Genomic DNA, 27,193 nt, shown 5'->3' with positions numbered 1-27,193 from the left:
AGGCGACATCTTTCCGAGTTACAGTAAGCACGACACAGACGAGGACAAGAACAGAAGAAGAAATTGACAAAAGAAGAGCAGGTATTCCATGTTACAGCAGGGAGATGTTGGCATATCAAAACTTAATTAAATGTTGGCTGGCACTGTTTCTCAAAATGTTACTAAATGCACCAAGGATTTCTATGAGGGCAGCAGATGGAGGGGGAAGTCACTGACACACACACATGCACAAATGCACACCCTCTCTCTCTCTCTCTCTCTCTCTCATAAACACACACACACAGATGGAAATACATTGTTGCTTCAGTGTTCAAGTGTTGCACAGAGAAATGGCTCGGTGCATTGCTTTGAGGAAAAAACACACACACACACACACACACACACACACACACTCCCCCTCTTTTTCTAACACACATGGGCATATCCTTGTGTGTATATCATGATGATCCCTGCCACAAGGGAGAGGCTCTGAATAAGACAAGGGTAATAGGAGGAGGAGAGGATGCCGAGATTACTAAACAGCTAAAGCAGAGACCTTAAGCTGGCGCAGTCATCTCCAACCTTCTCCTGACTCTGTGGAAGGCCTCCAGTGACATGTCATTTCATGTTATGATAGACGATAGAACTGCAGTTTCCCTGATGGATTCCCCAAAAGAGATTAAATATCATCATGACTTTTCTGTTGCTGTCATCTTTGGCTAATTGCGTAGAATTACATCATGACAAGCTCTATGATGCGCAAGAGAAGGAAAAGCTGCCAGTCATCTATCAAACGCTTTCAGCATGGGATACTTTGAGGTATTACCTCTCAGTGGCCGGTATAAACAGGAAGACTTCTGGATGCTATGTTAGTTAAATATCGTCTGGCTGGCATTAGGCTCTGGGCCAACATCTAGAGATGACATTCACATTCATCAAGACCACAATAACGAGGACAGGTTCAAACACTCACCAATCAGGTGTGTAAATAGCTTCAGAAGACAAAACAAACTCTCAGTTGGCAGTTTACGAGGTAGACCTAGTAAAGACTAACGCAGTCTAATACAGCAGTCCTGCAATTACTCGTGCCTTCATGACGGCTATAATGTCCAGCTTGTGTTTTAGAGAGGTGTTGATTCAACTGTATAATAATTTCAGAGGATGTAGTCTTTTGGTGCTGTTGAACTGTATTTCTTTATGAATGTATATTTATACGGAGAGGTGTTTCTGTTGTTTAGCCTGTCCATATAGTTATACAATTTAACAGCACCGCACACTTCAGTCACCACTATGACCATAAAGTCGAATCAACACCGTGTGCAGTGCTATACGGACAGGTGTTTGTATTAATCTGTCCCACTCCATTTACATATATAAATGAGGGTAAGACAAACAACAAAACACCTCTCTGTATAATAATACAGTAATACAGAAATACAGTTCAATAGCACCACAAACTACATCCTCCAAAATTGTTATACAGTTGAATCAACACCTGTCTAAAAAAATTTCAATAAGAACTGAACATTATAGCCTTCATGAAGGTAGGATTTATTGCAGGACTCCTGTATTGGACTGAATTAGTTTTGGTTGGTGTACCTAATAAACTGCCAACTGATCTTTGCAAATCATGCATTGACTTTCTTTTGTGCAAAACAAGTGAGCAGTGACATGATTTCACTGATATGTCACTGCCTTTTCTCTAATTCTCTCTCCATGTTGCTCTGCACTTCATATTTTGATGAGATAAAACATAATAAATGTGATTAAATCTCTGCTTGCTGCACATCAACATGTTGTGTTTGCCTCTCTGTCGAATGGGGGGGGCGGGCGTCTGCAGCAGTAGCAACAGCAACAGCCACAACCTTCTATCACCTCTTTTCATCTACTCCACCTCCCTTCCCCCTTCCCCTCTGCCAGCCTCCGAGCTACAGAGTAATGGAACTCCCTACACAGAAACAAGATACGCTGTATAAATGGGATGCAGAGGGAGAGAAGCTATTTCTTCCTACTGAAAGTTATGGGTCGGGTATCGCAAAACTACAGTCATGGCAAACTCAGCCCCTCGTTCACTGGCAAGAATAATCGCCCCCAAAAAGGGAGCAGGGGAGGGAAGAAATAAATATACTGGAAAAAAAAGGTGAGTTCAGTTGTGGAGAGCTAGAAAAAGAAGGGGAGAGGGACGATGGGGATGGTGGGTAACAGTGTCAGTGACCCTTTTTAAAAAAAAATCTGTTTCAAGACACTCATTGATTTATAACAAGCAGCTGAAATCTATAGAAACCAATGCATTATAGGAGATTAAAGGATTCAAACAATGCAATAGTTGCATTGCATAAAATCCACATTTCTGGTATGAGTTTTGTAATTGATGTATAAATCTAATTTTTATCTGTTTTAATATTCTAAATATACATCCCAATTATATGCCAGTATCCCACATTAATGTGATAATATTTTAAATAGCATTGCCTACAAGAATGTAGTTTTGCCATTACCATATTATACATGTAATGTCTTGAAAAACCAACTCCATTTACAAGGACAGAAAGATTTCTGCTAAAATTTTGAAGAACAAAATTATAACATTTATGCATATGCACATGCATACATGTGGTAAAGACCCACCTTGTCTCACAAAAAAAGATGTAATCAGAGATTTCCAGTTTTTCAACTTATGTGTTAAAAGTTTGGGGAAATTAGTTGACTTAATCCTTCAACACCTTTTTTTCCCCCCTTTTAATCATGTTTTATGTAATTTACTATATTGATATATTGAGTCTCTCTCATTCTGTTTCACCAACAGTTACATTTATTGATTTTCTATACGTCCCAGAATGACTTTCAAACATTCTCGGGGAAATAAGAATTTTACTTTCAATCATAGTTGGCTTACAGATATACTTCGCCAGCCAACCTGTCTGGGAACACAAGTCTGTGTCTGTAATCTTTACAGTCAAAACACAACATGCTTTATGGCTGCATTCTATTACAATCTATGGAGGTGTATAGAGAAACTGTTGTTTCTGATTTTTGTCTCTGGTGTAACTGTGTTACCTGCAGTAAGTGTTTTTTTCTTTTTCTTCTTTTTTTAAGAAGTATCACCTAAATGACGGATTGTACAAATATCATGGGATCTGAGGGTGAGGGGGCTGCAATCCAGTGCTTGATGTGTTTTGGTGTGTTTTCTTAGAATGCCATAGCAGGCAGAGGCAATCAGAATGGCATGACAGCGGGAAATGCCTAAGACAGGCCTGTATAAACATGCTGAGACAAGATACTGAAAGTCTCCCACTCTCTCTGTTTCCCTCTACACACTGTCTTTCTTTCTGTCCTCAATTTTTCAATTTACATCGCTTACTTTCTCCCTACTTTTGTCATTTAATCCCCCTTATTACTGATGATGTTTACTACAAGAAGCTGCCCACTTCTGATTTCTAAACACACAGGAAGCAGAGAAAGACATCTAAAAACGTAATGAATTTTAACTTGAAATGGACACAAAATCTCATAGGATTCAGATTTGGCATGCATGTTTACAAGTTCACGTTCCTACTTGACAGTTTGTATACAGAATTTGGAGGCAAACTGAATTTAACTGACAGTCTTTTGAGATAAGTGGTGACGAGAAGAGGTTCATGGAGAGCAGGGTGGTCACAACACACGCAATTGGTTTTGACAGTGCAGGGATGTGGTTAATCTTTCCATTCCTCTATCACCACTCTATCTTAGTGGGTACTGTGATGTGCATGCTTGGCAATACTGGTGACTGACCCAGATAGTGAATACAGCTATTCTTTCCCACAACAGCCTCTCAGGACCCTCTCTCCCTGGATTCCATCTAAATTCCACACTCCCTTTGACAACCACTGGGCTGTTCTCACTCAAAAAATGGCATTAAGGCTGATTTTTTTTTGCTACCAGCCGTGCTTACCATTTCCCCCCTTTTTGCAACTAACCCCGTCTCTTCCCTTGACGCCCTTATAGTCAGGCATACCGCATAACTGCAGCCTATTTCTATGTAACAATTCCACATAAACACGGCATGAAATGTGCACACATTCACGCGCTACCCTACTGAAAGGAGTTTGGTCTGAAGGTAATGGCTCCTGACTGTTCTGCACAAAATATGTTTCAGGAGAGACAGAAATCATTGCACATGTTCATATGCAAATGCTTATTTTTAGAGGGAAGAAAAGTAGTAGTTTATCTCCTCAGTAGGGAAGCTTTGACAGGTTTCACCAGGGACAAAACAGCAGGAGAGAAGTAAAAAGATTTTGCATTTGTTTCTGTATCGAAAACCTGCATGTACTATATGCTCTTTAAGCTCCGCATGGATCTATGTTTGTGTTAATCTAAAAAAAAAAAAATAAAATAAAAAACATCGTTCTCCTTAAAGCTCGGCTAACATTTGTTACATTTGGATTGAAAACAACAAGCCTGACAGACTACTGGTAGCACAGATTCCTCACTGGGCCCCTCAGGTTCAGAAATCTCCTTAAAATATCTCTGCTGGACTTGAATCCTCAGTCACGGAACAATGGGTCTTGGCATTCTGGGATGTATCGGAGGCACATACCGCCCAAATGAACAGTTATATGAAAACACTGTTGAAATCGATCAGCGCCTGAGGCAAAACTTCCATTCATGACTGTCCTCTCAGCAGTCAAGTTTCAGGAGGCAGGCTACAACCTAAGTAAAACCATGAAAGAAACAAATATCCTCAAGAGTAAATTCCTAAAACTGCTAAGCATTGCCCACCCGTTTGCCTGTTTACACCTTGACATTCTCTCCGTACTTTGGCTCAGTAATGAAGCAAACAATGTAGTTTAATCGAGTGATATTACTATAAGCAGTGCATTATGTGCGGTATGGGGAACAAGAGCATTTTCACTACATTTTAACATCCTCCCATTACTGCAAATAATGATTATTTTCATAATCAGTCAATATGACGAATTTTTTCTTAATTAATTGTTTAAGAAGCATCAGAAACCTGCGTAAAGTTCCTATCCCAACATCCATTCCAGGTCCAAGGTGACATCATCAAACATCTTCTTTTGTCCAACCAACAGTCAAAAACAGAAAATAATTCAATTTACAATATTGTAAGACCAAGTAAAGTATCAAACTCTTAAATTTCACTACCTGGAAAGATCAAATGTTCGTCAATTTTAATTGAAAAATTATGTACACAATTAATGAGTTATCAAAACAGTTTCAATAGGTGGTGATTTTATATGTACAGTAGATGATATGCATGGAGGGTTACTAGTGATGATATGGTCTAAACAGTAGACTGATGTTTCTGATTTAAGGCTTCACCAGCAGCCTAAGACTATGACCACAAGGCGTGCAGGAGCCATGGGGAACACAGATGGGGCCTGTAGCAGAAGCCTGGGTTTCACAGGCCCTAGCCGGGAGAGAGAGAGTAATCCATCAGGCCAAGGCTATCTGGTGCCTAGGGGGGCCAGTCACAGATCCTGTAAGACTGATTGGGCCTCTGTGGGAGGCCAGACCCCCTGACTACATGGACATCAGTGTCTGGTTTGCTCCACTGAGGCTTGATCTGAACTGGACCGAGCCAAAGCAGTGACCTGCTTCCGTTTGGATTCTGCGGAGGGAGCTATCTAGATCACAGATAACAGTCTGCACTGAACATGTTGCATGAACTCAGTCAAAATACAGTCTGAACTTTCAGATTTTTTCATCCCCCCCTAAAGCAAATTTAGCAAACACTTCACAAATCAAAATAGGTCATTCATTCTACCATAACCTCTATCCATATATTTAGTCTAATGCAAACTCTGAAAATGACATAACTCAACTATAATTAAATGGGACTGTAGTTAATAAAGTGTAAAACTTTAGATGAAGTGATAGGAATCTAATTACTTTATCCAGCAGTCTTCTATGCTAACGAGTTCAGAGACAGCATCAGCCAGAGAGGCTGGAACCTGCGGCAGCCAAGGCAAGCCACGTGATTGACAGGTGAATGAGTAGACAGAGAGATAGTTAGACAAATGGAAGCTAAGATATAGTTTGACAGACAGATGGGAGCGTAAATGGATGGTTTGGCAGCATGATAAGGTAAATAGGCTGATGGATCGCCAAACAAATGTGGGAGGAGGAAGGAAGAAAAGAAAAGGGAAGAGAAGAAAAGAATGCTTGCCTGTAGACAACAAAAGATAGAAAGCCAGATACCCTGATAAACACAGATGGATTGTGTTGATACACAGGGAGGTGGGGCAAGATCGATAGATTGTTTTATTCTATTTGCTTGGCAAACTGGAGATTTGATGTGGCTGGTATCAAGGCGATCTGTTTCTGACGTCGCCAGGCGTGACTGTTACAGATGGCGAGATAGCGACACATCTCAATCTTTGGCTAGCCTCAGTGCAGTGTATCTTCGCTGTACTACCAGCATCACCTTCAGCGGTGTCATCGCTTCCATGGTGACACCGCTGTTATTAAAAGACTGTGTGGGCAATGTATCATTTCCTATAAATCCCACCAACAGACACGAGTTCACATCGGGGGGGTCTAAATTAGTGAGCGTGAATATCAAGGTGAAGTAAGGACCAGTAGCTTGGAGAGAATAGGGACTGGGTGTCTCAAAATGGAGAAAGAGTAGGATTCTTTGTTTCGACTCAGATTTGAGCAAAAACAAAATGGATGCCCAGACAACTCGATGCCTCATTACTGCTGCTTGCGTTTATCATGTCAAAATGGAAGACAAGGGTAGGTGAAGTTTAGAGGCAAGGGTTCTCCTAGTTAGAAAGGTGGCTTCTGTCTGTGGCTGCTTGAGGGACATGGGGGTGCACTGCTACAGCCTTGATGAGTGTTGCAGGGCTTATAATAGACAGGAAAGGCCCAGAAAGCACGCCCTTTAGAGGTGCAGCATCTCTCACTGTCTGACAGCTTACAGGGCCTAGGCTCCACAATGACACCTTCACAGTGCACTCAAGATGACACACAAACACACACTCACAGGTGCATAGTGTTCAGACACATATTCTAAGAAGCACAAATAATTTTGGCAGCACACTCGCACAATTACACAAAAACATACATAAAAACATGGGTGCGTGTGCACACACACACACACACACACACACACACACACACACACACACACACACACACACACACACACACACACACACACACACACACACACACACATTAATCCATTTGCAATGTGGAGATAATACCTGACAAGTAGAATCGCAGCATCAGGCTGACAGTATTAGTACTTATAAAACAAGCCAGGCTATAAAAACATCCTGCATTCACTCCTTCACAACAACAGGGCTTAGGTGCCAAGTTAAGGAAGCAGTACAACTCCTTCACTGTAAACAAAATTATAGCTAAAACCCCATCTCTAGAAATAGTGTTATACTTCTGTCAAAACCACATAGTAGGTAAAGAAGGTAATTAACCAGAGGTGGTTCTTTGACCAGGAGTTTGCATCAATCCAAGTTCACATACCGGGGGAAAACCACTGTCAACCACAACCCATGTCTCTTTCATATTCTTCAGTTTATTATTACTGTTACTATATTGTGTTGCTGTTGCTGTAAAGTAAAGCTAAGTAGACACTTGCACTGAAACAGTGAAAAAATTAATCAATTAGTTGATAGAAAATTAACCCCTAAAAAGTTTTACAATCCGACCATTTGAGTCACTTGTTGAGCAAAAGATTTGAGGGGTCCAGCTACTCCAATGTGTAGATTTGCTTGTTTTTCCTGTGCTTTATATACTGTACATTTAAAATCTGGACTGTTTTGGACTTTTGGTCAGACAAGATGAGGTATCCTAAAATTGTAACTAGTGATGGAAACTTTTCATTTTTTTTGACAGTTTGTAATAATAATAATAATGATGATGATAATAATTGCAATGTAAGTAATCAAAATACTTCTGTAATGTATAGTCAAAACTAATCATCTGGCAATGTGAGAATTCATTGTGGGTGTTTATGACTAAGTTTTAAAATAATGAATGAATGAAAATGCAAGTGCATGTGTATAGAAAGTAAAAGAAAATCAGGTACAACATTACAGCTGGGAGTTACTTTTGTAATTTAATTGCATTAATTAATTACTATTTTTCCATTTACTTCTCACTAACATGCTGTACTGTTATACACAAAGTCATTATATAATCTATTTACTTTACTATTTACCATCAGACTAAGATGTAGAAGTCAGAAATGTAATTCAGATAGTTTTCTACAAAGCTTTGTTGGGATTTATGGACTAGTTGAATCAGGACTTTTCCTCAAAAAATCTGCAACTGATTTGACAGCTGCTACAAGTTTTTCCAGCCAAAATCCAAGCCTCCATCCAATCTCAGGATTCTCTAGAACCCTCACCACTGATGCCTTATCCAAGTTAATAAAACATGGTGTTGTGTGTTATTTATTTATTAATCTCCTTTTTGATGTGTCCCAGCACGCAGTGAGAGTGGTGGTGGAGATCATAGACGGCTTTGCAAGCGAGTAGCCTTGCTCTTTCCTCCATGCCATCACCATCAGACCATTTGGCCATGTGAAGACGCTCCCTTCTGTTCACATGGGGGGTGCAGGGTGGGTGTGCTTCCAGAAAGACTTTTCACTTTCTCTTTTAATATAAATCATTCATACTGAGAGATTCTCCCTCATGTATACAAAACACCACAACTCTTCCTGAAATGGGCTACACTTTGCTACCTTCATGTTTTTGCTTGTGTGGCTGTCAATGTGAGTTTTTGTATACAAGACTTAAAGTAGAGGTGGTAGACGGAGAGCATATAGACATAGTGGCTACAGAAGCAGCAGTAATGGAACTTTTTGTAACTTTTAAATCAAATTATTGGGAAGTTCTGTTCTTTTGAGATTCATCATAATTTACGAAAAACATCATAATTCTGTTAGTTTCTTTTGACATTTTTTGTTACTGTCCCTCTCACAAGAAATAAAATTCCTTTTTTGGACTACGAAAGGTGAAAAAAGCTTTAAAAGAAAGATAGTAATTTAGTCACCTTTCAAAACGAGGTTGTAGATGTTTGGGCTGTGACTGATAAGCTGACTTGCAGGCATGTGGTAGAGTAAACACTAATTCATCTATCTTCCTTAACTACATCTGACAGTCACTGTCTATCAGAGCTCCTTGGTGTCAACAACCTGAATGAAGGGTGTAGGTGTGTCTCTGCATGCATGTGTGAATATACATTATGTCCTTGCTTATACGATTGTGTGTTTGTGCATGTGTGCTAGTGTCTTTTTTTTTTTTTTCTTAACCGCCTGCAGGTTGACTACACATACCCACAGACCAGACATCTCAAGCGACAATGGATTCTGTGTGAATGAAAAATTTATCTGTCCCCTTCACTTATTCATCAAGGAGGAAGATTTTTCTGCAGGGATGCCCTCCAGAGATGTGGCACTCACATGCCAGGCGGCCCGCCGCCACTTTACCCACAAGGTTTTCAATAAAACAAGCAAACAACACAATTCCAACACCTATAAATAAGTGATCGTTCCTGAATAAAGTGCTGTACACGGAGCCCTTCACTGGGGCCACTCATCACACTTTAATGGGGCCCTGTACCGGCCAAAGTTATTTCTCTCCTCTCTCCCTCTCTCCTTCCTTCTATCTTTCTCTATCTTCGAGTGAGGGAGCAAAGTCAGCGGAGGTAGCTGAAACAAGAGAAGCAGAGGCGCATTCAGATCATCATCATGCCATCACCTGGCTCAACACTGTTTAAGATACAGCACTATCTGTTTCATGATTTATGAGGCTATCAACATGCACTATCCTCCTCCCTCTACCACCTCCTTTCTCTCTCTCATCTCTTTCACACACACACACACACACTAAAAAACACAAACACTTACATGTAAGCAAACGCAAACTCCTTGAGTTTCCTTCCCATTTATTTTCTCTCTTTCAGGAGACAGGTTGTTCACAGCAGTTTGAACATTCAGAGTGGTGGCTCGCCAGATGCTTGGGCGTCTGTCAACGTGCTGCTATTGTTAGCTAGTTTTTGATGAGATTTACATGGCAGAAAAGACATCAAATAAGATATACTACTGAGAATATGAGAAGGGATCACACCTAATCCGCACACCTGCGTCTTGGCTGTGCCAAGTCTCTTTTCCATCCAGACCAACACACGCACAGATACATGCAACTGACCACCCACATCCACACAATCAAGACTGATAACTTAGAGTGAGAATCTGGGAGTTCAATAGCAGCTTGAGTCTGATTTAGATGAAGGTTTTCCTGTGGCTCAAAGGCTCACAATTACCATACTTGTTCAAAAAATAACGCACATAAGAACACCACTCAAACTTAAGCATGCGTGCATGCTTGACGCATGCACAGGAGCTTTACAGTGTAAGTTCTTGTATCTTGTCTTGTGGTCTTGTGTGTCTTGTGTAGGAACTTGTCCAGGAACTTGGGAATTGTACCCCCATTTCGGCCAGAGGAACCATCCATTTGTAGTTCCTGTTGTGGTCTTGACATTTGCAAAAGTAGGTGTCAAATAAAGTAAAATAAGTTTGCCTTCAATTTTATTAGTCTGATATGCCTAATGCCTAATTGAAGTTTAAATGCAGATATGAGTAGACTGAATTAACCTTTGGTTTTGGATTGAGTTCCTAAGGCCCTTTACATACTGGAAATTTGGCTGAACTGACCCATTATCTTTTTTTCCTCTTTGACTGATGCATACACACTCACTTACACACACACACACACACACACACACACACACACACACACACACACACACACACACACACACACACACACACACACACACACACACACACACAGTGCACATCAAACCTGTGATGATTAGAAAAGAACTGGGTCACTTGTACCCTGGCTAGTGGCACTTTCTGCTCTGGCCTTATAAGCCCCTTGGTTACCCAGAATCCCTTGGCATCCCTGTCAGAGCCAGGGCCTGCGGCAACACACCTGTGTCCACACTTCTTCACTGGGATCAATTAGCATTAAAGTTTCAGAGCTGCTCTCCCGCAGTGTGGACATAGTGTACACTGGAGGGGTACAGCCTGAGAACAGCCACAGAAAGAGACTGACAGAGACGTGAAGAGAGAGATAGATTTGTAGACACACACTGTAGCAGTCACAAAGACAGACACACAAACACACACAATCATTCTTCTAACCTTAACCCTATAGTAGCTACATTTCAGGGTCCAGGTCCTGAGAGTTTTTCACGTGAGGACTAGCAAGCAAATCACTGTACTTGAAAGAAATCTTTTCACTGCAAACTTATAAAATGTAAAAATTCATAACTATAAGACTCATTCACACACATCTCTCAGAGTCTGTCAAGACCAACATCAGCACATCCGCAAGGACACGAGCAGGCTTTACATATTCTGCTGTGGCCGAACCTGTATTATACTCCGACTTCTTTTACTGATCACTCTTCCTCTGTTCCATTGCATTGATCTCTCCATGACTTTTCTCATGTTTTTCTTCTCACAAAAGCTGATTTAACTTTAACTATATAATTTTCTCCTGGAAAAATGCAATAGCGTTTCAGTGAGATTCTGAAACATGATACAGAAGTAGCAGAGTATTTTTTTCCCTGAAGGGTATGAGGCCAAATCAGGCTCCTTAAATGACTTCTGAGCACTGTTGTGTTAGAAAATTGTAACTTTATTGTGTGTATCTGTACTTTCTGGCCATTTTTATCATGAACTATATTTGGGGTCTAATACTATCTACGTATAAAAAAACAAAACAAATAATTGTCATCAGTTTCGTTGTTAACAGTCAGAGCTCTTTAATCTATGTGTGAGAAGCTACGTTTTGTTATTCCACACACAGACTGACAGAAGAACATCTTGTATTTTCTGTTACTTTTTTTTTTGTGGCAGATTTTCACATCTGAAAAATCAGAACTGGAGGTCATCTGTTCGAACTTGCAACAACCCTCAGGTTGTTGTTTTTTTTCTTTACTCTTCCAAAGTTGAGTATGTAGCCATAAACATATTCCATATGAGCATTTATCCTCAAGTTAAGCCACAGAATATGCCGTAGTGTCTATCTTCCCATTTACATACATTGTCATGTAGCTAGTCACCAGCAAACAGACAGTCAACAAGTAGGCGGTAGCGTTTGTTTTGAAGACTCTATACAATCCTGGGGTTTTCACCATGTGTGTCAGTTTACAGGAATCCTGGATGTTTTTGGCTGCGTGTCCCCGCCAATGTGTACTATGTGTGTGTGCCATAGAGGAAAAAGAGCACAAAGGGCAGCTGTACCTGCGCTGCCTTGTGGTTGTCTCTTGACAGTGCCCTTCACATCACAGCATGGGCCTGGACATTGGATCTGACAGATGTGACCTCCATGCCACATCACCCTCACAAGACACACAAACACATGCCCATACACAAGCAGACGTGCACCTATCACAGACAGACAGAATTACACAAACACGTGGTAACTTGCTGCTATGTCTGAAGACAAAACACTGATTCAGATAGAAAGTAGTGGCACACACAAGACAAAAAAAACCTATTAAGGTATACATAAAATACCGTACATTCTCTCACATTTATACTCTGCACAACCACAAACTGCACGCTGCACTACCCCCTGTGGGCTGCTTAGCCACCCGGCCCCCCGTCAGACAGCTATCAATAGGGATTCCAGCAGAGCGGCTGCCAGACAGCATGGGTAAACAAAGAGGGGATGAAAAAAGAGCCTAATCAAAGGCAGAGTGGGGACCCTGTTATTCTCCCTGAGCAGGAAATCATTTGCTGGCAATTTGTGACTCATTTTGGAGCGTTTTGTGTGGGGGTTGCTTTTGACACATATGTAGAGATGGGGAGGTGGGATGATGAGAGTTGGTTTTGGTGGTAAACTTTGATTTATATATTTAAAATGTCAAGCCGTTTGTTCTTTACAATGCGGCTATTTCCAGAGAATTGTCGGCTAATCAGAATTTGTGTTGGATGTGTCAAACAGAAAGCAGCAATTGATGGGATTCAGTGCAGCCGTAATTCATTGTGATTGATAGGGAATGGAGGAAGCACTGAGACTTGCATTTTTCTCGCACTGTAAATAAAAAATATGCAGCATTTGTACCCCTGTGAGGAATTCAGTGTGATCTTTTCATTTGGCATCTCTTTCCTAAAGTCTTCAATCAATACTGTACTAACATAGCCACCTTCTCCAACTCATTAGCCTCATCTTAATCCCCATAAACACAATGTCATTACAAGTACATCCATTTCCTCAGCACTCTTTCCACCAGCGACATATTTACCTGGCCTTCCCTAGACCTAATTGAAATTAAGTTAGGTGACCTTTGGGGTGCCTATAGGGGCTTGCTTGTTCCACTAGCCCCTTACTATATATTATTTGCTAGAACCTCATAAATCAGCCTGTTGAACTGGGTCGTGATGATGGTCTCGACCTTTCTCATGACATTTCCAAATAGCCACATCCTAGGATCATGGCACAATGAAATGCACCCAACCATGGTATATGAAGATGAGAATGAATCCACTATGCTAAGTGCGAGGGGGGGGGGTAAACTAGTGGCATTATTGTCAAAAGTGCTGTTCAGTGTGCATAGCTTCGTAAGAGATGGTTTCTCACTGAAAGCATAGCACATGCATCACATATAGTGACTATGAGAAGAATGCTTTTAGCTCATATATTCCAGTCAAACAAATTTACACACTTGAGCGCTGTGAAGAAACGGTTTAGATTTGCTAAGGACACCATCTAAAATGGTAGAAAGAAAAAAAAACCCTTATCATTGAGGCCAGGTGGGTTTAGATGTTCTTCACTGTGGCTCCCATTGAAGAGGAGCCTCATTGTAGTGTATCTGTGCAAATCTACAATGGCAACAGCGTAAAGTAGCTTTCCGTTCCCGTGTTGCTGTGAATGTGCTATGTATAGTCTGCTGCTGTTTGTGTGTGTGTGTGTGTGTGTGTGTGTGTGTGTGTGTGTGTGTGTGTGTGTGTGTGTGTGTGTGTGTGTTTATCTGTTCTACAGGGAAAGAAGTAAAGGTCCACTTGTGACAAACCTAGTGGGAATAGTAACATCTGGTGGACCGGCTGCTCCTCTGGTTAACATGCTCCTCCTCAGTGGCCCCCGACGACACACACGCCCAGGTACCACATGCACACACATGCACAGGTACATGCACATGCATTCATATACATACGGACACAAACAAAGTCAGGTTCATGTACTTGGTATCCTCATCTGGCTATCCTTGTAATATACTTTCAACGTAAAGCCACATTCTGTTCATCCTGTGTAAATAATGATGATAGCTCAACACCATTATCACACTAGAGAGAGGTATAAATAGAAGGCCTATCATTCGTGGAGTGATGCTAAACAGCAACTATGTCCAATTTGCACCAGATGCTCTTCAGAGCTGATTTAAGCCTGCATTATTGCTGTTGGAAAATGTCATGTTATTGGCAACGTGAACCCTCTCCATTCCAACCTCTGTTCTTGATGTAGATTTGCATGGATTTGTGCTGGCTCACTCCCATATCCACCCTGTATTTGACTCAATACAGAGCCATACCTTATTTTATCTTTCTTGCTCTGTCCCTTATGCACACAAATACTTGTATTTAAAGTTATCACTCATAACTCTACTGCTAAGCTTCAGTGAAATGTCATTCGTGCTGCACTGGAGGGAACGTGGCATCAATTAACAGTTCCTTCACCTTCATTAACTAAGTAAAGTTATAGGCAGAGGTCACATTATCGCCAAGTGTATGGTTATGTAACAGAAGACAACAGGAAGAGTGGGTCACTATTGTTTTGTCAAAGGTTCACTTGATAAAAATAGCAGCAGTCTTACTAGAATGAATGCTCACTGCCTCTAGGGCTGGCATTTGGTGCCCTAGGCAAGATTTTAGATTAGTAAGTTCGACCTCCCTTCACTCCCTTGCTGCTCTCTCTCTGCCTCTCTCACACACACACACACACACACACACACACACACACACACACACACACACACACACACACACACACACACACACACACACACACACACACACACACACACACACACACATGTCAAAATTGTGTTTTGGATTCACATCCTTTGTCTAAAAATTCATACTCTAAAATTGTAGCTCTACCCCTACCCCAGGAACAAACCCAAACTAGAAGAGAGTGATTTTTTTGTACTTCTACAGTCATCAGGAGTATATTTGGTTCTCACAATGATAGAAAGAGTACATGGGCAAACACACAGAAACACACACACACACACACACACACACACACACACACACACACACACACACACACACACACACACACACCTAATTTCCAGCTTTTCTGGAGACTGCAGCCAGGTCTCACTGGAGAAGTGAGCCAGCCTGAGGAACACTCAGCTGGTCTCCCGCCAGGGCTTCAGTATCCTTCCTTCACCAATCTATGTAATGGCTGCGCTAATGATGGTAAAGCAGCCAGTACCTCAGAGAGCAGTAATTTAGACACTACTAACACTATTGCCAGTGCAGTCATTCCATGGCGATGATATGCTTCTGATATCAGCCACACCAGTAACCACTGGTTTCTTTGTGACGACATGACAGAGCCAGATAATTAGAAAAAGAGCATGTGCACACACATGCTTTCACGGATTCAGATTAAAAAACAAAAAAAAAACAAAAAAACCAAAAGACAAACTTGGAATCTGAACAGAAAATACCACTATAGACTTATAATAACTGTTTACTTGCTCAGCTGTTTTCTCACGGCTGAGAAAAGGAGTGTATTGATTTTCCTTTTCAGAAAAATAATACTGAAGAACAAAGAAACATAAATAAAAGCAAGAAAACTAGAGAATGTTATGGAGAAGAGAGGGAGGGTGGAAGGCATCAGAGAAGAGAAGAAATTGCCAAACATGAAAAGGATTTTTAATGTTATTGGGAAACAGTAGTGAATAGACGTCTGAACTCTTCGAACGAGGCGCTATTTTTACACCCAGCACTCATATGAGCAAGCATGTGTGGAGCGATGGACCTGGTGGATATGTATCGATTTCCCCAATATTGAATAACACAAGTAGCATCTGAGTAGCTTGAGCGCTGGCCTCCTGTAGCTGACCATCACAAACACCCTACACCCAAATTGATGAATCTCACCAGGCTTCCTGGTGCTTATCCATTTGCCATCAGTCATGTGCGCCTGGGCATGGAAGTTTGTTTGTGTGCCCATGCACAACTTTGTGTGTAAAGGTGTACTTTTGTTTGTAAAGACACAAGACAGCATGGTCCAATAGTACAAGATAAAGACACATAGACATATGGTGATTAACAATGAAGGTTCATAAAGTATAAGTCACACACCAATGTCTAAATTGCGATCCAAGTTTTTAAACTTGTCTATAAATTCAAAAGTCTGGTGTTGCACTCATCAGTTGTCTATTCAACTGAGTCTTCAAAGGCAGCATTTAAGCTGATGACGGAATCAAGCTTTGAGTCAGACGGGCTATTTTTGAGCCGTCTATTTGTCTTCAGTTAATTAAACACAACCTACTTTTTTATGATCTTTGATAAGTGGAAGTCTGAGGTCTTAGATGTCCTGATCCAGCAAAATAAAGAAGTTGATCATTACGACCAGTGAAAATCATGACCTCAAGCTTCTCTATTACTTTCTTATATTAAGACATCTTGCTGTGCCCTTTTGCAAATTTAATCAGATGTTTACTCAAATCAAACTAGCTCTTTTCAAGCAAATACATGAACATCTAAACTGATTAAAAATATAACCATGGATGCATCTGAGTGAGCAATTTAAACATGCAGTGGTAAAACCAAAGTTGTCCAAGTAGCTGCAGATAATTTGATTTGGATACATTTTGACAGAAAATCAACTTTTAATGAAGAGCCATGTGGTGGGAGAAATTAACCATTACCCTACAGAGCTGGCATAAAATGTTTATAAATGACAATGATGTTGGCACTGACTGTGAAGGAAGTGCAGAGCTTGGGGAACATACTGACGTTTAGGCTGTCAGAGAATAGGGAACAGACTTACCTCATCTGGGGAAGGAGAGAGATAGAATAGAAAGGGAGTGAGAGAGAGTGTGACAGGAAGAAGAAGGAGGAGGAGCATGAGGGGGAATACAAGAGACTGCAGTTATGATGTGCATGAGAGAGGAAGACAGTGAAAGACAGGGCAAGACAGTTTAAAAGGCGTGGCATCTGTTGGCTGGCAGGATGGACGGAGGGAGAGGGGGAAGTATGCGACAGCAGAGCGTGACAAGTGCGGCAGAACAAACCGGTGGTGACTCATGGGCTCCTTCATTCACTACTGTGATCAGATCCAGCAGGACAGCCCACCATATGGGATGGCACAACTTATTCATCCAATCATTTGGACTACATACAGGACCAGAGGAGGAGAGGGGATGGTGTGTGTCTCTCCGTGTGTGTGCATGTGGTGGAGAAGGTGCCTGAAGGTTTCTCAAATATGACAGTGAATGAAAGAGGAAGGGAGGAGAACACGGCTACAGCAAGGAATGTAATTAATCCATTAAAAGCCCTACATTTTTGAACAAATAAAAACAATGTCCAACTGTCACAGGGAACAAGAAAATGTATTATAAAACATGCCTCACTGCACAATTTGTTTGTTTGAAATTATAAAAACTGATCAGTTAACTGAACATATGCAAGTGTTCTCTCTTTGTGGGTCTTCTATTATAATCCTGTTAACAGCTTTTTTCCCCCTGAATTATAACCAATTTATATCAAACTCTTCTCTTAGATACCCATCAATTCTACCTGTAACTTTACTATAAACAAAACATGAATACAACACAATTAAATGGGGAATTCTCATTACTAAAAATAGCTGCTGTCTCCCTATACTCTCAGATTATTTTTTTATCCTCTAAAGAAAAAAAACAAAACAAACTAACCTCTGACTGTCATCCATATGACACTTCGAAAATAGTCAAAGACATTAAAACAAATTATTAAATAAAGGCTTCTCAGTGTATAATGTTGTGATAATCACTCTCTGTTTTTTCTGAGCCTCAGTTAAATGCACATCAAGTCTAAGCTCTGAGAGGTGAAAGGCCTGGCGAATTGAGCCCCAACACACCAAGCACAGGAATAGAAACAGACATAATCCAACCAAAGCCAGATATTTTTGTGAAGCAAAGAATGTTTCTACCCAGTTGGCAAGAGGCGTCATAAACCCTTTTTTAAGGTACCTAAACTACACTGCGCTTCACTGAAAGCAGAACCAATTTGCTTAACTTCACAACATGCAGGGGCCCGCCGATAAAAGTGTCTGTCCTGTACTGTGGCTGGGAAAGATATTGTTATCCACTTTGTTCCTCTGCCATCTTGCCAGCTTACTCAATTTTTACAAGACAGATAGCAATCATCGTGGCGTAATTTAGGGATTAGACTGGAAGTGTATTGTAATCATATGCTTTTGGGGTAGTAAGACAGTCATTTAGGATATAGGAAGGCAAGACTGTCCAAGATCTACCTTTTGTCTGTTAGCTAAAAAAAAGGATTCTAAGAATTCCTGAGGCCAGCACCCCAAATTAAGACTTTTTTTTTTCCAGCACCGGCATTAAGTTATAACTGTATTGAGCCGACAAAAATTATGTAAAAAGGCGGTTAGGAGCCTCTTCAAAAACAGAGTATGCAACTGAATGGGAATTTGAGAGCCTTAAGCAGCATTAAAAACCAAGCTTTTCCCCTTTTAGGTTCTGCTGATTTTATGTTTACAGGCATTTGGGTTATATTCCCAATGCACATATAGAAACTACATAACTAGCATCACTTAGAATATAATGGAAATACATTCTCTCAGATGGGCAGTATGAGCAAACAGTATATCAGTCTTGCTTCAGTACTTAACAATAACACCTGTTATGTGACACATTTTAACTGAAACACTGTAATACACACTTCAGCATTCACTAAATAGCCACACCTGATTTGTGGTTACTGTATTCACTATAAAATCCTCTGAAATGAGGAGATGAGGAAAATGTATGAGAATTCAGTGGGAGAAGTCAGAGGCTAGCATTAGCTAAGGTAAAGAAACACATTACACATCCCAAGAGGTTTGTTACAGTGTTATCACATTGTCACTGAGTCTTATTCACAGCCAATCCTTCTGCCTTCTCGTTCCCTCCGCCCTCTGCCACAGGCTCTCCTCTATTCTTAGATCTTCCACTCCAAATGATCTACTTTTCACTTTTTTGTGTTGCCTTAGTATAGGCAATTCAGGGGCAATTCAGTTTGGCAGGTACAACAGTGCACTTCAAAGAGAATGTATGTATTGAACAATACATGTAATGTCATGTTGTATCTTGCCCAATATTGTTCAGCTGTCAGACAGTATAAAATGTCTTCAAAAAAGTAGGTATCTTAAAATTATTTACTCCATAGGCACTGTCCACTGGAAAAAGTGTAACCCAACCACATTCTTACCATACAAACGGCATAAGAGTTGTACATTAATTACAATAATTACAGATTTAAACTGTATCTGATTTAAGTGGCCAAACAGTCAAATCCATCATATAGCTGCTGCATAATAACAACATACTGAAAAACCTGCTCATTTCTGTTATGTGTATGCTCAGATAATGGTCTTTTTGGAGAACAAAAGACATAAAGCTGTTAAAACCAGGATATGGTACTAAAATTTGTCAAGAGAAAAAAGAAAGTTGGAGGCATGAGTGACTCTCATCAGGTCAGAGCTCCATCTCAAGGCTAAAGAGACATTAACAGGCCTCATATCTGACCATTGCCTGAAGGCTCCCATTCTCTTCATTGTGCCTGTTGCCCTATCTGGGGCAGCAATGTTTGATGAGGTTTGACAGCGGTAAAAGACTGTCCGCATCAAAAAAAGAAAAAAAGTCACATTCTGACTCTAGATAATAGATGTTGCCATTCTAAGCCAATAATAGTGTCTATAATGAAATCAGTGGAGCAGAAAAGAGGCGCTCTTTCATTTCCTTATGCAGGGCCGTGCGTTTTGTACATCCCATTATTCATCAGGTCCTGGCTACTGATAACTGTCCCATTTGCATCTGAATCAAGAATGCCTTATAACCCCCCCCCCAAAAAAAAAAAAAAAAAAAAACACCACCCCCATGCAAATGAAGTGACCTAAAAAGAGCAGGTACTGTCTTTAGTTATTTGTGAGCAACTGTGACCTACTCTGGAGTTTGTACTGATTTGTGACCGTTGATGGTATCAGGATACTTGTATGTATCTCACATCTGGATGGTTTAACAATATTGAAATATACAATGATAAAAGTTAATTCTATATTTCTTTACTCCCAAAACAGTTAGTTTTCCACAGTATGTCTGTATCTGTACTGTATTTGGTGTTGCCCTTTTTCCCCCTGAAATGCCCTACTTCCAAGAACAAAAGACAGGACAAGAGTGCAGGCAGTGAAGACGGTAGAAGACCGTGAATAATCTTGGCCTTGCTTTTCAGAGAATGCTTGACTCACTCCGCAGGCGTGAGACTTCCCTATTTAAAATCTCCGCTACATACTGTGTGATATTTGTGATCAGTCATAGCTGTAGAAAAAGATTGCTCTGGCTCAAAATAATAAAAAAGATGCTATCCATAAAGTGGTGATCTGTTGAAGGATTAACTTCTCAGACGAAACTCTAGCTGTGCCAGACAGACTGTTCAAAACCCCCAGTAGACAGACAAAATAATGGAGTGTGCCTTTATATACAGTAGTTGATTAAAATCCAAGATTAAGTTGGGTGCAGTCCTTACCTGTCTCAGCAGCACAGTAAGGCAACATATGGTGAGTTATGTGTTATGTGTTGAACGACAGGTGGGTTGCTTTAATGTGTAAACTGATGTATATTCTACTGTATATAATTCAACAATACTGTAAAAGCTTTTCTATAAACCCTGCATTTACACACCCAAAAATGGAAATAAAAAACAACAACAAAAGAAAAAAACAACAACAAAAACACATACGTGCACACACACACACCAAATCGTCTGTTTCACAAATGTAACCGACACAAACAAAATTCCAAATGCCAGAGGGCAAATGGGTAGAAAAGGGGAGCAGGGGTCTTTTGTACACTCTGAGTGTAGTCCTTGGCCATTAAATAAGCTGGCACTGCAGAGGTGAGCTGCATTGACAATGATGTATGGGAGAAACACAATCCATTGCTGTTATGAATTGGTTGGCTCTGGTGCGGACAATGCTGCACACGCGCATGCACAGATACGCACAGACACGCAGACATCCACCAGCTAGTGTGTAGAAACAGAAACAGAAACACACACACACACACACACACACACACACACACACACACAAACACAATCAAGAGGCAGTGGTAGAGCCAATAGTATCTTCCTCTCTTCCAGACAAATTCAATTTTCATCCAGGACATATGTAAGCTGATTAAAACAGCCAACAAAGACTGGAGAAATATGTCACATCCTTCAGGATTGGACACAATATTGAGTGCTGCTTTGGCAATGAGATGCCTACTCTCCTTCTCTGTCCCTCCCTGTTTAACTCTGCTCTTCTCTCTCATGACTTTTCTGTGTCACCTGATGCCATCATGCATCCCTTTCTTCCTTTGCACTATCATTCCCTTTTACTTCCTTCACTATGTGGCTCTCTTTCCTATACTCCTGCCCTTGAAAAGGCAAACACATCATTCATGTTTACTATGAAAAGCATTATGAGTTTTCTATATACATTATAAAATGTATGCTTATTCTATTTTCTTAAAAAATTAAACTATGTCTTTACTGATGTACCTTTAACTGTTTTGGTAGCTACAAAGGCGAACAATATTATTATTTATCATTTTTCAGTGATGGCATGTGCAGTGATTATTTAAGTCCCGGCTGTGAAGCATGTGTGTGCTTATTTGTTATTGGTTGATAAAGACATTCTTGCACACATGCCTTTTATGTCATATACAATCTGAAAACAATTCCACACAATACTACACTAAAAATATAACCTTCTACTAAAATGTACAAGCCAATATATCTATCATGCAGTTGTAAAATAAAGAAAGGAAGTGGTGACAGCTTTGTCTTTGCACTTGTGGCTGGGGTGGAGCATTGAAAGCCAAAAGTGTGTCAGGCAGACACACACATGCCCATGCACTAGGGGCGTAACAATGTCTGTTTAGTCACTGCAAAAATAATGTCATATCACCAGAAGATGTGTGAAGAACACATCTGAATTATGAATGGAGGGGGGTTAATTATAGATGGAAGGAGGGCAGAAGTAATGCCTTAGACATTTCCCTGAAATACATGGTTGGATACATGGCTATGGACCCACTGCAAACTCCTTGGCAAGTAACAAGCCAGAGAGACTCCTTCATTAGCTAGTCTGCACTGATAATTGTTGGTCTTTGTTGCGTGAGGATGCATTCAACCTCATTTCTGTTAAAGAATACTCTTGAAATGAGTGCATAAGATGAATATGCTTAACTCAAGTTGACAAGGAAAACTGAGCTCTTGTCGACAATAAAGCAGCAAAATGATTATATGAAAAGCAATTATAGCCAGTGATCATTCTTATAGGATGATGTGGAAAATGATAGTCAAGACAGGCATAAAAGAAATCCATGAAAGGAGAGAATAAGGCATTGAAGTTGACTTCTGTGAAAACTTTCTTTTTAGGAAAATATGCCACTTACATTATCTTTGTTTTTAAACATACTTTTTGCCAGATTTCACACAAATATTTGACAGCTTTAATATTTCTCCTTTCCATAGATTTAAAGTTATAACGTTATCTATTGGATGTAATCAATTGTCTGTATTTATGTGTACCATAGATTCCTTTGCAACAGAGCTGCACCTGCAGCTCTGTTGCTCTGTCAACCACAAACAAAAGCAATACCCTCTGAAAAAGGGGGTCAAAGATTTGGTTCGATTGCAAGAAATTGGGGGATGCAGACTGGGTTGGTGGGGTGACTTAAAGAGAAGCAAAAGGGTCAGGGTGGAACTAACAAGGGGCGTGCCTTTGCCTGCATGGGAAAAAAAGACAAGGCCATTGGGAAAGAATGATGTTCCAGACACCCATGGAGCCTTGCTTTGGGGGCTTGTGACCCCTTGAGGTTTTGTAGAGTTGTAGGAGGATTAGTCAAATGGCCGCACTGCTTTTGTGTCACAGTCATGACAACTCACCCTGTGTAGCGTGTAGTCTGCATTGAACTCTTACTGAAAGCAGCAGATTCCGCTCAGTCACCCACCAGCTAAAGGCACCATCTATCCAACCCACCCCCTTCTGCTTCAAAATAGAATAATGAATATAACTGAGTCTGCACATCAGTTAGTCACTGGAAACTGAAAGTTTTGTCATACATCTACCAGACTTCTGTTTGGAAGTGAAATGCAATTTCAAAAGAATAATACACAGCTTTTTGAGATATGAACAGTGTTGTTAAACTAAGCTTACTCAATATCTGTCTTTCCAGCTATATCAGCCATATCTCTTACTCTCTGTCACCACTGCTGTTCTACAGATGTGAACCATGAGTCTAGAAATATAAGACCGCAGTTTCATCAGAAAGGGTGATTACTACAGCCAAGTAGTTGTGACGTAACATAACAAGTCCCTGCTGCTTCATTTGCCAGTATCTGCAGATTACTCTTATTGTCAGCTTCAACATGAATACGTTTCCAAGAGTACAACTGACTAATAAAAGCAAAGAAGTAAAATACTTATGTTTGGTTAAAGGTTGAGGAAGATAAATGAGGAGAGAAGGAAAATAAAAGGAGCTGGCCCTGACATTGTCAAGTCCAAAGGCTGAGTGGATCTGCACAAGGCCCTGTCTGATTTCCGCCTGTTGCAGTCCTCTGCACTGAGGGCCTTGGGACCTCCACATGGCCAATTCAACCAGCACTACTGAAACATTCAAAGCTTTGATTCCAAAGGGCGAAACTTTTGTTCCTTCACAAAAGGCCTGACCAGAGGTTTGGCCAAAGATGGGAGCCCCGTTCAAAATCAGATTATTTCCGGTGAAATCCTCCTTTCTCCACCTGCCATTTAACTATGTCAGTGCCATTGTGTCTTCTCTGAAAAAGCTCTCCATTTTGGCATAATGGAGGCTGGATGTGTATTATTGCATTTACTGCATTTATTCTAGGACGAAAGAGGCACAACCCACCCCCACACTCCTTCTTCCTTTCCTTATATTTTTTCTTTGAAGAAAAATCTGGGCCACATGCCCCAGAGGAACACAAAGTGCTTTAATTCATTCGCACCTTTTCTCTCTGGCTGCCATCTCCAAGGCCTCTCTTTATGCCCAGAAGTGATTTGTTCAGGCTGGACCATCAAAGCAATTATGGTAGCGGCCTGCTTCCCTATTATGAGGAGAGATGACTGACAACAGAGGGATAGTGCGGGGGTGGAAGGGCACTTGGCTTCAATTTATTTGATCTGAAAACATTTTTTCATTCATTGGCATCCACTCAAGTAACAAAATACAAACAAACTGGTCAGATTATCTCCTTGCGATTTTTGACTAAAACATCTTATCAAATTCTCTATATAGCGGTTTTCAATTACCTTTCTCACCTTTCTGGGCAAAGTGATTTTGGGCCACAGTTAGGTGATGTGGGACAGGGAATGCCAGCAATGTAACTGTATACTGAGGGGCATGGAAGGCAGCGATGTGCCGCAATTAATGTAATGGACATGAGAGAGAGCACAATCCTTGGACTAATGAGAATGTCTTATATTACAGAGCAAATGCACAGGGTCGCCAAGACTCCTATCATTACTGGGCTTTAGGAAGATGGCTCACCACAAAGGGGATACTCCATAAATGGATAATGCGGGCGGAGAGAGCAGAGTACGGCGCCACTGAGCTGATGTTTCATCCAAGAGTAATAATTCTGCCTGCAGTGACACAGGGTCATTGGGATGGATGGAGACAGGATGTGAGGAAAAATAAAGCATTTAAAGAAAAAAAGTTATTAAAGTTGAAGAGGGGGATAGAGCAAAGTAAAGTTGATAAGGAAGAGTAATAGAAGAGTAAAGAGAGGTGGGAGTGAAAGAGAGGAAAGAAAAGGAGGAGAGGGAGCAAGTAAGGAGAGTAATAGAGCAAGAAAGGGGATGAGTGAGAGAAGGAGGGTGAAAAAGAGATGAGAGATAATAGTCTACAGACAGCGATGTAGCAATATGACACATTGGCTAATCAGTCTACTGTCTTTTTCTTTCTCAAGCTGTCATCTTGGCCATCAAGCCATCAAGACCTTGTGCCTCTCCCTCTCTCATTGACTGATTCCCCTGTTCAATTATTCAAGGTTTATAAGCAGGAACCATCTATTCGGCTAGCAGCAGATCCAGTAAAATAATGAAAGGGTTGCTTCTTCAGCCATATTGACTGTCATAAAACTTTTACAATTGGCAAAAGAAGAATCAATTTCTCAGACAGACTGTTGCCACGACAGTAAACATATTAACAGTGGTATTAGAAGTGAAGAAAGAGGCCTACCATGGTTCAGTGACACTTTAAAAATGCAGACCATAAATGATTTTCAATGCTCTTTCACCAATCATAATATATGGTGGCTGAATATTACATAGTTGGTGTGCTGTATTTAGCCAACACAGAATATTTAGACATGCAGTTTGTGTGTTGTACGTTTGAGTATGCACACATATTGCATGGTAACATATCTGTGGTTGTAGTTTCACACTGACCTCACCATCTCCTTAAAAAGCTAACCTGTGTGAGTCACGCTGTGACACAGAAATCAGGTCAACCGCTGACCTGCCAAGGAATGCTAAGCTTCAGTAAACATTCCTACAAATAAACAGCAGACACAATCACACAAAAACAACATACACACACAAAAAAAGATCAAACATGCAGGCACACACCCAGACACACACTTCCTCTCTCACTTGTCAGAAATCTTAAGGAACATCACAGCTCCCATCTGCCATAATCTGCCCTGGGGCAACAGTGACCTAAGCCACTGGAAGAAACTCTAGAGTGGAAGTATAAAAAATAATAGTTGAGGTAATGCAGTGTGCAGCCTCATCCTTTACTTAGCTGGCAATGCCTTCAGGGTGGAGATGTTACAAACTCAGCAACCTACACTGGCTTTCCACTAATGCATGACCCCAATACTGTCCAGCTACTTCTCAGGCCCTCATCCTGCCACCGTAACTTCAGGTTATGTACTTAATATGGAAACCCAAATCGATTTATGCACAGTACAACTGCAAATGTAGATATGGAGACACACATAAATCACACATAATTATATCTCTGTATGTATACAAGTATACAGTCGCCTCACACATAATAATGCATGCACGCACCACACTCACGTCAGCTCTCACACACATCAAATCACACATCTCTACCCTTTACCATCTATCTGCTTAATCCTCATCCACTGGAGGCACGGGGTCTGCACTGTGGCAAACTGTCTATTTTTAAACTTGACATATTAGTCATCTCTTAGGGGAGTAACATTGTAATTTGTGGAATTCATGAATACTAAGCTTTTGTGTTCCCTTCTTGTTTACCCCCCCCCCCCCCCCCCCCCTCTCTCTCTCTCTCTGAGCACAGTGTAACTGTTTTGGACGAATTCAAATAAACTCAAAGATGCAGTTGGGTAGGATCCCTGTCTCCATAACAGCACAGATGCCAATCAGCTCTTGCTGCAGAGGAGCTGGTAGCACCTGACACCATCGTGGGCATGTGTTAAAATGTGTAAAGAGCTGTAACTGATTTCTTTTCTCTTCAGGACCTGGTAGAGGGATACAACTGCTCTCAGATACAAAGGTGCACGGGCAAAAACTCTTTTTGTTTCCCTGTCTCTTTCATCCTATCCTATTAATCTTAAATGAAGTGAGAAATGTTCTCTCTGTCCCAAATCAAAGAACTGATCCATTCTTTAAAGAATATCCCCAGCTCTGTGTAGTTCCCCTTAACCCTACCTTTATTAGTCATTATCACTTTTAAGTCAGTTGCAAAATCTCAATTTATATTTTGCCACGACTGATTTAAGATTTACCCTATTTACTCTTGAAAAAAGTTAATCAAAATGGTAGATTAACGCAAATGATTTCTAGATATTTCAGGATTAGGATTGTGTGCACCACTACAAGAGTGGACCAAAGGTCCTCTGGCAGACCTCTGGCCAGAGATATTGGCTTCCAAAGCTAATGATCCC

General features: G+C 40.7%; 1 protein-coding gene across 2 annotated transcripts in view; it reads right to left on the bottom strand.

The window, feature by feature from the left end:
- diaph2 (diaphanous-related formin 2) overlaps window positions 1-27,193 on the bottom strand; it is a 358,243-nt gene that overhangs the window by 6,014 nt on the left and 325,036 nt on the right. The window lies entirely within an intron of this gene.

This window comes from Xiphias gladius, chromosome 23, assembly GCF_016859285.1.
Source record: "Xiphias gladius isolate SHS-SW01 ecotype Sanya breed wild chromosome 23, ASM1685928v1, whole genome shotgun sequence".
Lineage (NCBI taxonomy): Eukaryota > Metazoa > Chordata > Actinopteri > Istiophoriformes > Xiphiidae > Xiphias > Xiphias gladius.
Note: the sequence above shows the minus strand (reverse complement) of the source record. Positions and strands in the feature narration are given on the sequence as shown.